The sequence below is a fragment of the Zootoca vivipara genome, chromosome 2, assembly GCF_965207765.1.
Source record: "Zootoca vivipara chromosome 2, rZooViv2.hap1.1, whole genome shotgun sequence".
Taxonomy (NCBI): Eukaryota; Metazoa; Chordata; class Lepidosauria; order Squamata; family Lacertidae; genus Zootoca; species Zootoca vivipara.
Window position 1 is genome coordinate 19,741,105 of NC_142584.1, and position 11,147 is coordinate 19,752,251.

Consider the following 11,147-nt stretch of genomic DNA (forward strand, 5'->3'; position numbering starts at 1 on the left):
CTGGGGGGTGGGCTGAAACCAATTTCAAATCTCTTTTTAAGGACAAGACATCTTTGTTTGGGGTTCCTTCCTTGTTCTCCTGTGTGAGAGGAAGGACCCTGTTGCAACAGCAAAAATAAAAGTGCCTTGCTTCGCACGTCCTGGTTTGGTCTCTGTTATTTGGTGGGCAGGAGACGCTTAAACTTTGTCTGCTTGCCAGGATACCTGGACTCTTCCTGGGTCAAGGATCCACTTAATTCTAGGGCCGTGTAGCTCTGCAAAATTTTTACAACAGTTTGGCGACCACTTCGGGGACCCAGTTTTGCCTTGAGCTCCGGGTTCACTGAGGAAGGGGAGCCCAGCGCGCCCTTGCCTCTTTTGCAGGGGGGTAAACCAACCTCAGGACCCGAGGCACTTGGTAGTAATTGAGAGTCCAAGCGGGACCCCCAGGACGAAGCAACGTTTAAAGGGACAAGGCTGTTTTTTTTTAGGAACCAGTTGGAAGCTGGAGACAACGGGATTCGACTGAAAGGATCGGTCGTGAGTATTAAAAGGGGACACCTTGGGTGAGCTAAGAACCACAGCAACTAAAAATCTATTTCTCCACTTGGACTATCCTTTTCTACTCTCCTCTTTGGACCTAAGTTGCAGCAAGGCTGCCAGGCACAGTTACAGAGTAGAACTGAGGTCCCGGGCAACAGTCTTTACGTTAAACGCAGAGCTTAGAAAGACTGTCCCAGCTCCCTTCTGCCAAACTGAGCAGAAGTCTGAGCAAACTGTCGCTTTTCTACCAATCTGGGAATCTGGCTATCCCAGCTCTGTTTCCTATTCCTCTGCTCTTAATCTTCGGGTGAAGACGCCCCCCTGCCACGGCGACCCTTGTTGGGTAGGACCCGTGACCAGGGAATGCAAGTGCGCCTGTTCCTTTCTACTCTGTATTCCTCAGTTCCGACCTGACATTGCGTAGGCAAGCGTTCAGTAGGACCTGAGTCTAGTGTGTAAGAGGCAGGGAAGTTGCTGTGGAACCCTCAGGCAATTGATGACCAGTGGGAGGGTTCCAATAGGGTTTTAGCTGCACCAGGCCGCCTAGTAGTTAGTGCACGCGAACGGCAGGCAGGAACACCACTAGGACGTGGGGGTGAGTCATAGACTCGGGAAGTTAAGAGTGTCCAGGAACAGGGTCGGGGACCCAGAACTGCAGTATAAAAAGACAGAAGTAAAATGGGTGCAACCCACTCTAAGGAATTCCTTTCCCAGACTCCCAACCGAGGCAAAGCACAACTGAGGCTTTGCTCCGGTAAGGACTTTGAGGATGAAAGTCCACTCCAATTCGTTCTCTTAAATTGGCATGAAATCCCCGGGGCGGACAAGCTTGAAGGGAACCAATTGCAAAAACTTTGTAAGAAAAAAACCTTGGGTCCGATTTACTATGGACCACCCAGATGAGGGGAAATGGCTACCAGGAGGTTCCTTTAACATACAGTGAATCTCCGCTTTAAAATTAACCCTGGTGAACTCTGAATGGGAAAAGTTTTGTGAGGAATCCTGCAAAGTATGTTATGGTATAAAATTATATATGTTTGCATGTTACATGTTGTCTGTGTTGTCTGTTACGTGTATGTGCGTCTGTTCCTTGTGTCTGCTATAGATAGTTGTTTCCTTTAAAGTAAATGAGAGATATAATCCAGGTTTAGGAAATTAGGGGTTTGTGTTTAAAATTTGGCCATGACACCCACAGACTGCCTTTTTTAAAGCATGCATAGTTTAAAATAATATAAAAATTAAGGCAAGCTTGCTTAAATAATCTTATGTAAGGGCTTGATCAACCCAAAAACATGGCAAATATTTAAAAGAGTGGAGGTAGTGTGTAAAGGTTTGTTTTAAAGAGGCTGTAGAAGGCCATTGTTTCCTCTCCAAAAGTAAAAAGAGGGGGCAGGATGAAGGAAAATAACGAGCTGTAAGTTTAAAAATGCTTGCTCAATGCTTTGAAAATATTTTAAACTTGAAAATGTTCATAAACTCCAGCTATAAGTGGATAAGAGATGTACTCAAGGTTTAGAATGTTATGGGGTGTGTTTAAATTGGCTACAACATCCATAGACTGCCTTCTTAAGTGTGCATAGTTAAAACTGCCAACTTGTTTAAATTTCTAGTATAGAAACAATGTTGAACCGATCAATCTTAAACATTATAAATATGAGAATGAGGTGTGCAAATGTTTGTTATTGAGAGAGGCTCCAAAGGGGAGTCTTTCTCCAAGTGACTAGATGAATATTGACTAAAGGAAAATTGAACAGCTATTCCAATAAAGGTGATTTGTTTGTCAAAAGTAGAGCTTCCATAGCCAGGAATTGTCTATCTGAGTCTAGTTTTAACTTCAATTGTGTTGGACAGAAGGGTTATTGTTGGGCTCCTAATATCAGTCTCTTAAGGAAAAAACTCATCTGCTAAAGGGTTCTGTATAAAGTTGGTATTTTCATTCAAATCTTGTGAATCCTGTATCTTAGAGGGTTAGACTAAATGACCTCAGGGTCCCTTCTAACTCCCATTTTAGAGCTATGTGAAAGGCAATGTGTCTGATGTGGTGATGGGTTGAAATTCAGCCCAGCTCTGCTTTCTGGCAAGGAAAGATTATTGGTTTTCAGAGTTGGAACAAGAGTGTAATTGTTGTTTTTATGGAGTGATTATATAAGTTTTTATCACTTTCTCTATTAAGGTTTAAAGTTTAAGCACATATGAAAGTATTGAACATTTCCCAATCTTTCTCTAGAGAGTGAAAGAGGGGTGTATGTGCATACCTACCCCTTTCACTACAGAAAGGGGGGAGCTGGAAGGGAAAAGGGAAATTGTAACCTTGAAAATGTTTGTTTGTGAACTCACAATATTTAAGGTCTGTGTCACAAGGGAGCCATGTGCTCTGTATGTAATGTTTCACCATGTGACTATGGAATATGGTGTTCCTTCTAGGGAAATGTTATTAAAAGTAGAGGCTCCATAGCCAGCAAATGTCTATCTGAGTCACTTTAACCTTGATTCAAACGGACAGAATGATTTTAGTAAGGAAGTAAATTCCCTCTTAAACTGTTTATCCAATCTTAAGGTTTGCTAAAGGCTTCTATATAACGTTGGTACTTTTAATCTTCCCCTTCCTTATTTTTCCCTTAGTACACACATGTGCTTCCGTGATAGGGCATAGCCTGTGTTTCCTTCCCAGTCAGGCGTCTGTACTCAAATGTATGTGTATCCTAAGGGCAGTGATAGTGTTGAGATCCCCATATTTCAGAAGGGGGGGACTAGATTACTCAAGATCCCTTCCAACCCTTTCCAAACTTAGAAAAAGGAGGGAGAGAAAATGTGTTTGTAAGCACTGAAAAGTGAGTTTAAACCCTGGTGGTATAGTGAAATGGCCTGAATTCAGTCAAGCATTACTCTTTGGTGGAGAAGGATGGAAAGATAGATTTTTAAAGTTTGGCATGAAGAGTTTGAGGTGCCATTCAGAAAGAGGTAGAGATGGTATATCATGCATTGAAAATGAATGTCTGGTGTTATTTTTTCCACCATATTGTCAGCTATTTTTTTTAACTGCAAAACTCCAGCCAACAGTTCAAGTAAATAAAGGGCCAGAAAATTTTGTCTGGAATTGGTAAGGCTGAAAATCAATGAGAATGCAAAGGATTTTATGAATTCTGGCTCTATGACCATATTACCCATAGATAAGGGGGCAGAGAATTTAGTCTGCCATGGCTGTAATAAATTAATTAAAAACAAACAAACAAACGAAAACATTTGCAATTACGAATTCACCCCGAACCCTGTAGATAAAGGGGGCAAATCAAGATTTATTTTGCCTGGGGTATGAGGTGTTTATTTGGTGACTTCATTAGGACTTTAATCTGACCCAACTTTTATTGCAGCTTCCAAGTTAGTTTAAGGTTTATAAGCCTGCTTCTTAAGCAGCAAGAAACAAGAAACAATGTATCAAATTGTATTAGGACTCCAAACAAGGAAAAAGAATTTAAACTGGCTCTGAAAAAAAAAACACTGCTATGTTTCTATCTTTTGTTTGAAATCTAACCCTACTTTAAAATCTACTCTTTCCCCTTCCCTTCCTTTATTCAGATGGTAATGTTGTCAAGAGGTACAGCACTTTAAAAAAAAAAAAAGGGGTATAATAGACTGCCGAATCATGAACTCTGTACATGCACAGAGGCTATGTCAGCTTGAAGAGGAAAATAGAGGAGAAAAAGGAGGTTTAAACTAAGGGGCGAAAAGGTTATAATCTGCTCATGAAATATTATTCAAATTTCTTAATGTAAAGCTTTGAACCACTGAGGGAAAACAACCTCATGTATGTTACTGGTCCATCAAAGTTAAATGGTTGCCAAGTTTCAAAATCTTAACATGCCAGATTCTTTCCACAGGTATAAATAGCAGAGTACTACTATAAGTCTGTCTCTTGAGTAGTTTATAAATTAATTAAGAGGTTCAAGGTTATGCTTTGCACATGAAACTTAAATTTAAATTTCTTTATGTAAAAATAAATAAATAGATAAAGAACCATTGAGAACCATCAACTGTTTAGAAGCTGCCAATTCCAGTTCAACATGCAAAACTCTGTACATTTTAGGAACATTTCCTGACTGATTTTCACATGAAATAATTTTCCCTTTCCAGCAGGATACTGAGATTCAGTGTGCAGAGAAATTCTTTCAGAACCTTAATGCAAAATTATCTCCCAATGGGGGGAGGGGGGACGCCACCTAAACAAGCCCCCTCCACACTTGGAAATTCATAGAAAATTGCTGTCTACCAGTTGACAGACTATGCAAACAAAAGGCTCCATCTCTTTCCTAGCAGGTACTCAGGATGGATACTTATCTCTCATTTGCATTTCACCCCGAAGCATTACCCTATGTTAATATAACCCTCCCTTTTCTAATGTAGCAATGATTGAGTGTTTTGCCAATTTTTTTCTTCCACAGCACAAAAAAAAAAAAAAAAAAGAAAAAGTGAGGAGTGAGGAGATACAAACAGTAATTTCATTTCTCTTTGGCGCTTCTCTTTAGCTTATAAATAATCTGCTTCCATTTATTAAATCAGTTTTTCCATTATGTCTATGAAATTATTCTAACAATAACCAGGTATTGTTTTGTGACTGTATTTTGTCAGGTAGTCTTGCCTGAGTATTTCTTATTATGATGAATTTCAAAGCTTTTTCCGTTATTTTACCATTTTTCCATCTTAATTGGATATTTCACCTTCAGATCTTTAAGGTTCCTCTCCAATTTATAATGTCTTTGTATTATTTAATGATAATTCTTTTTTTTAAAAAATCTGATATCTTTGTGTCAAGTCCAATTTCATTTGAAAAATTGTTGTGTGAGTGGTAATCTAAATTTTATTGTTTTATTTTTGTATCTTTTTTTTGGTATTTCTACTTTTTCTTTCTGTACATACAAATGTAGCATCTAACTCATTCTTTCCTGTAAATAATAATAATAATAATATTAATCCCTTTCAAACAAGATACGTGAACCTCAAAGAGAATTCAGAACCACATAAGGAAAATGTTAATAACTTATCGATTGTGTCCTAATTAACAAAATTTTTGTCCTTTGTTTCCTCCACAGCCAAACTAGGTGAAGTAAATTAAACTGACTGAGCAGACAATAACAGCAGTAATTAAATATGAATGATAATAATAATATTTAGATGAATAAAATGCTTAACTATGATCTTATATTCTTTGCAGCTTCCCAAGAAGAAATTTCTAGAATATTCTCCCCTTTCTTGACTTTATCATTATTATACTATTTATTATTATTATTTTTTAACTAATTATATCTTCAGACCCCAACCCCCTGCAGGCCTATTTTCAAAAGGATGTTTTACAGGAAACCAAATTGACATTTTATCTCTTTGATCACAACCTAAGAAGGAGGACCTAGAAAGCTATAACGTTTCAGCAAGGTTTAGAAGTGCTGGCATAGAAGTACTGTTAACTTCCTCCCAGTGACTCGAAGGCAGACAAGAAAACCCCCTTGTTGGAGATACATGCAAAAGCAGCAAGAATTATCTCAAGTTCACCTGATTGCCTCAAGATATACAAGTGGCGTATAATTAATAATTTGAAGGTTTTGTGCATTATGTGTTATATAGGAACACTGAAATGTGTCAAATGACTTTGGGACAAAGGGGGAAAGTGAATTGCAAGGATATTCTCTCTCCTTGACCTCAAGACTCTGTGCCCTAGGATTTAAAAGCAGCCGGAATTGTCTCAAGATCATGATGGCCTCAAGACATACAACTGATATATGATTATGTTTTATGTTGTGTGATATTCGACAGAAACATTGAACTATGTCTGACAGTATGTTATTTCCACAAGGAGGGGGGGTGAACCAATTTTGTGTTTAATTGTTTTTTAATGTTTAATGTATAGTGTCCCAATGTTTTTTTTGTATTATTGCCATGCATTGTATGCCTTTTAAAGGATCAGGATATTGCATAGTCCAGTATTTAGATTAGATCAACTTATGACCATGTTTTCTTGTCCCACCTGGCACTCTGCAGTGTGCCAACCTTCTCTACACATTTTTTAAAATTGTTTTTACTCATTTTACCAAGAATAAGCCCCAAGATCCATGAAACACCAGATAAATGAAGGTATTTATGTCTTGATTTAACAGGAATGATCCCTTTTAGAGTTAAATTTGACTAATTTGGACATGTTTTATGGGGCTGTATAAATTCTAATTGGGTCAGTTCTAATTGGGCAAGTGTATCCAAGGTGCAAGTAGCTTTCTTCCTTTAAGAGCAACTGGGCAACTCCCTACAGTGCAAGGCCAGAGCCTATAATAAAGGCCCATAGGAAGCCCAAGGCAAAGGCATCTCTCTCATGACATGTCCAAACCTGTGGCAGCTATGGGGGGTGCCAGGCGACATGGTCAATATGAAAGCCCTAAGGGGATTCACCAGGGATTGTTGCTGTTGTGCCACGATGGAGGTGTGCAACCAGAGGAGAGCTAGCTTTTGACACCTGAAGAACACACAAAAGGGTAAACAAACAAACTGCACTTTCCAGTCAATATTGGTGGACCATCCTGTTAAATGAAATACGTAGACCATTTTTGAGAAATGCTTCTCCCAAAGTACTAAAACAACACATCTGGTTATTCTTTTGTGGGGCAACAATTTTTAAGAAAAATTATAGCCCCAAATGGGGGATATTGTTATAAGAATTTTGAGGTCATATATATATATATAATAATTGTTCATAAAACATGTACATGAATGTACAGAAACATGTCTGAAGCAGCACAGGAAAACAGGCCTGACTGACACCATTTTGACTCTCTCTGACCAGGTGTTCCTCTGCAAGGAAGAAGGGGGGTGGGGGGAACCTTCTCATTGTCTCAGGAATTAAAGTGATAATCCCTGGCATCCTGATACCTGACTGCCAGACAAAAGGGTGTGATTAACTTGGCTGGGAAACAGGGAAATGTAAATATCTCTCAATTTTGTTGATTAGGTTTTAGGGGGCAGGGGGCAGGGTCCAGGATGCTCAGATTACTGCCACCAGACCTCCCCGTTCATGATGTGCCTATGATGAATCTAGGGAGGGGGGGTCTTGGGCTACACCCCTTCTGTGACATATGGATGATGCTTCTGGGGGGTGGGCTGAAACCAATTTCAAATCTCTTTTTAAGGACAAGACATCTTTGTTTGGGGTTCCTTCCTTGTTCTCCTGTGTGAGAGGAAGGACCCTGTTGCAACAGCAAAAATAAAAGTGCCTTGCTTCGCACGTCCTGGTTTGGTCTCTGTTATTTGGTGGGCAGGAGACGCTTAAACTTTGTCTGCTTGCCAGGATACCTGGACTCTTCCTGGGTCAAGGATCCACTTAATTCTAGGGCCGTGTAGCTCTGCAAAATTTTTACAACATGCTCTCAAGACAGGTGTCACCCATCCTGTATTTGTGTCTTTCATATATATTTTTTTTTGCCCAAGTGTAGTACTTTACATTTCTCCCTGTTAAAATTCATCTTGTTTGCTTTGGCCCAGTTCTCTAATCTGTTAAGGTCATTTTGAAGTGTGATCCTGTCCTCTGAGGTATTAGCCACCCCTCCCAATTTGGTGTCATCTGCAAACTTGACCAGGATGCCCTCAAGCCCATCATCCAAGTCGTGTATAAAGATGTTGAATAAGACTGGGCTCAAGACAGAACCCTGTGGCACCCCACTAGTTACTTCTCTCCAGGATGAAGAGATACTGATAGCCTTCTTCTTCATTATCAGCAACATACATTCAGTCTTCCAGAGGACATACTTGGATCTTCCAAAGTATGAGAGTTAAGTCAATAGCTCCTGTTTCCCACTGGGCCAAGTCACAGTGCTTATCTCCTGTGAACTTGCTTTAGCAGTGTCCGTTCTTCTTCCTTATCTACTTGGCTGCCTTCCAGCATGTTAATTCCTCTCACTAACTCCTGACCCGGTGCAAATATGCTGCGTTCAAACTGCCCGGTGTTCTCTGGGTGTGGAAAACCTGGTGCCACAGCAGGAGTTTAATCTTTCTCTTTGGAAGCCTGCGTCATACGAATTCTGTATGCAGCCCGTCTACCAACCACGGGGTCATTGTTAGTTGGATGTTGTGACTGGAACAGCAGTGGGGACTTCATTGGTCAGCAACGTTGTCATTTAGATCAGTCTGTGTGACTCTGATGCAGTCAAAAGATGTGATGCAACACTTTTAAGTCCAGTTTCACCTAGAATGTTTCAAGCATGTCTTTATCAACATGTTTTAAATCATTGATATTTGAAAATGCTTGTTTTGGCTGGATCGTGCTTGGGGGTTCTCTACTGCTACTGAAGGCACAGTGGTCACAGAGGCACTCGAGTGCCTTCCACCAGCTGAGGCTGGTAGCCCAGCTATGCTCTTATTTAGACAGGAATAACCTGGCTCCAGGAATCTAAGCTCTAGTAACCTCTAGACTTGATTACTGCAATGTGCTATGTGTGGGGCTGCCTCTGAAGATGACTCAGAAACTGCAGCTCATACAGAATGTGGAAGCCAGACTGCTAAGCAAAGTGGTTTGATACAGTTCTGACACAGTTGTACTAGCTACCTATACATTTCTGCATTCAATTGAAAGCACTGATTTTAACCTACAAAATATTACCTGGCTCAGGACTCCACAATCCAATGGAATGCCTCACCCGATAAGCCTCTTCCAAGTTGAGGGAGGGGGAAGGCTTTTCTGACCCTTTGGACCCCATGGGAAACCTGCTGTACCTGGAACTGGGGGTGCAGAGTGCAGCTGAATGGGACATAAATGTGGGCAGCCTGAGGAAGTACCATCCACCTTGGTTCTGTCCATAAAAAGCAAGTCAAGAATGAGAGACTAGGGTGATGTCCATTATTTCCAGGAACTCTTTTCGTTGTGTGACTTATGGGTGAGCTGAAAGTTTGTTTGTCCCTAATGTGTGTACAGTCATACCTTGGTTCTCGAATGCAATCCAATCCAGAGGCCGGAGAAGCATTTGTGAGAGATGCGTAAACTGCGATTCCTGCATTGTAGGGGCTGGACTAGATGACTCCTGGGGTCCCTTCCAGCTCTACAATTCTGTGGTGCTATGTTTTGGGAACCTTGCTGAATTATGTCAAACTGGGGACCTCCCCCCCGGTTCCCTCCTGGGGGCTACGGCTTTGGTGCTTACGATCTGGGACACCCAAACAGTGAGAAGGTGGGTGAAGAAAGTGGATAGAGGAAAGCTTTTCTCTCTAGAAGCACAGAATTGGAAGGGACCCCGAGAGTCATCTAGTCTAGTCCCCTGCAATTGCAGGAACCTCCGCTAAAGCACCCAGGACAGGTGATCATCTCCCATAACACTAGAACTCATGGACATGCAATTGAAGCTGAACACTGGGAAATTCAGGACAGATAAAGAAAATCCTTCTTCACGCAGTGCAGAGTTAAACTGTGGAACTCCCTGCCCCAGGAGACAGGGATGGCCAATAACTTGGATGGCTTTAAAAGAGTAATGGAGGGGGAGAGGGCTCTGTTCTGCCTCTACAGTTGGAGACAGCAAGGTTTCCGAATGCCACTTGCTGGAAACCGCAGGAGGGGAGAGCTGCTCTTGCACTCGGATCCTGCATGATGGTTTCCCTTTGAGGCAACTGGCTGGCCACTGTGAGAACAGGAGGCTGGGCCAGGTGGGCCACGGCCTTGATGTTCTGGCAAAAAGTTGCAACGTCACAGTTGATTGGCTTCGTCTCAAGAACCTGGAAGTTTGACTCAGCTCTTCGTGGAAGGGATCTGAGTCGCTGAGAGGAGCAAGTTGGTTTCTTATCAACAGAGATGCAGTTGAGCCCATCGCAGGAAACCAGTCAGAGGCATGGTATGAAAGCCTCTAATCACGCCCTGGACTCTCAAACTGCGTTCTCGTTTAAAGATGGTTTTGCTCACACGCATCCATTTCTGTTATCTTTCTATGCGAATCATGCAACTGTTTTGGCTAATTGCTTCCCTGAATTGACAGGGATGTTGTTGGGGAGGAACGAAGGGCTGCTGCTGGCTCTGGATTCATCTACAGGATTTTTTTTGGGGGGAATAAAGCACTAGAAAGTGGGGACCAGTGTATTTATCACCTACCCCAAATAACAGTACATGTTTTACGTAGCTGTGTGTTTTTGTAATGTTTTGTTTAAGTTGCCAGTTGTCGCTTCAGTTTTCTGTACACCACTTAGAGATATTTTAAAATATATTAAGAGGTATAGAATAATCAATCAATCAATCAATCAATTACAGGCCCTTCTCCAGATGCCCCCTCTGAGAGTGGTTTGGAGGGTGGCAGCAATGAAGAGGACCTTTTCAGTTTTGACCTTCACCACTCCAGCTCTGCAGCATGGAATGCTCTCCCCAGTGAAGCCTGACTGCTGCCAACATTAACATCCTTTCAGTGATAGGTTCGGACAAATCTCTTTTCCCAGGCTTTTGAGGGATTGTGATAATCATGCTTACAGCTCCTTCTCTCTGTGTGGGCTGGGGAATAATGTTTTATTGTTACATCTGATACATTGCCCAGAGGTGTGGTGCATTAGGTGACTAATAAATTGAAATAATAATGCATCAGTCAACATCAGCATAATCAACATTGGTATTTATGTTTAAT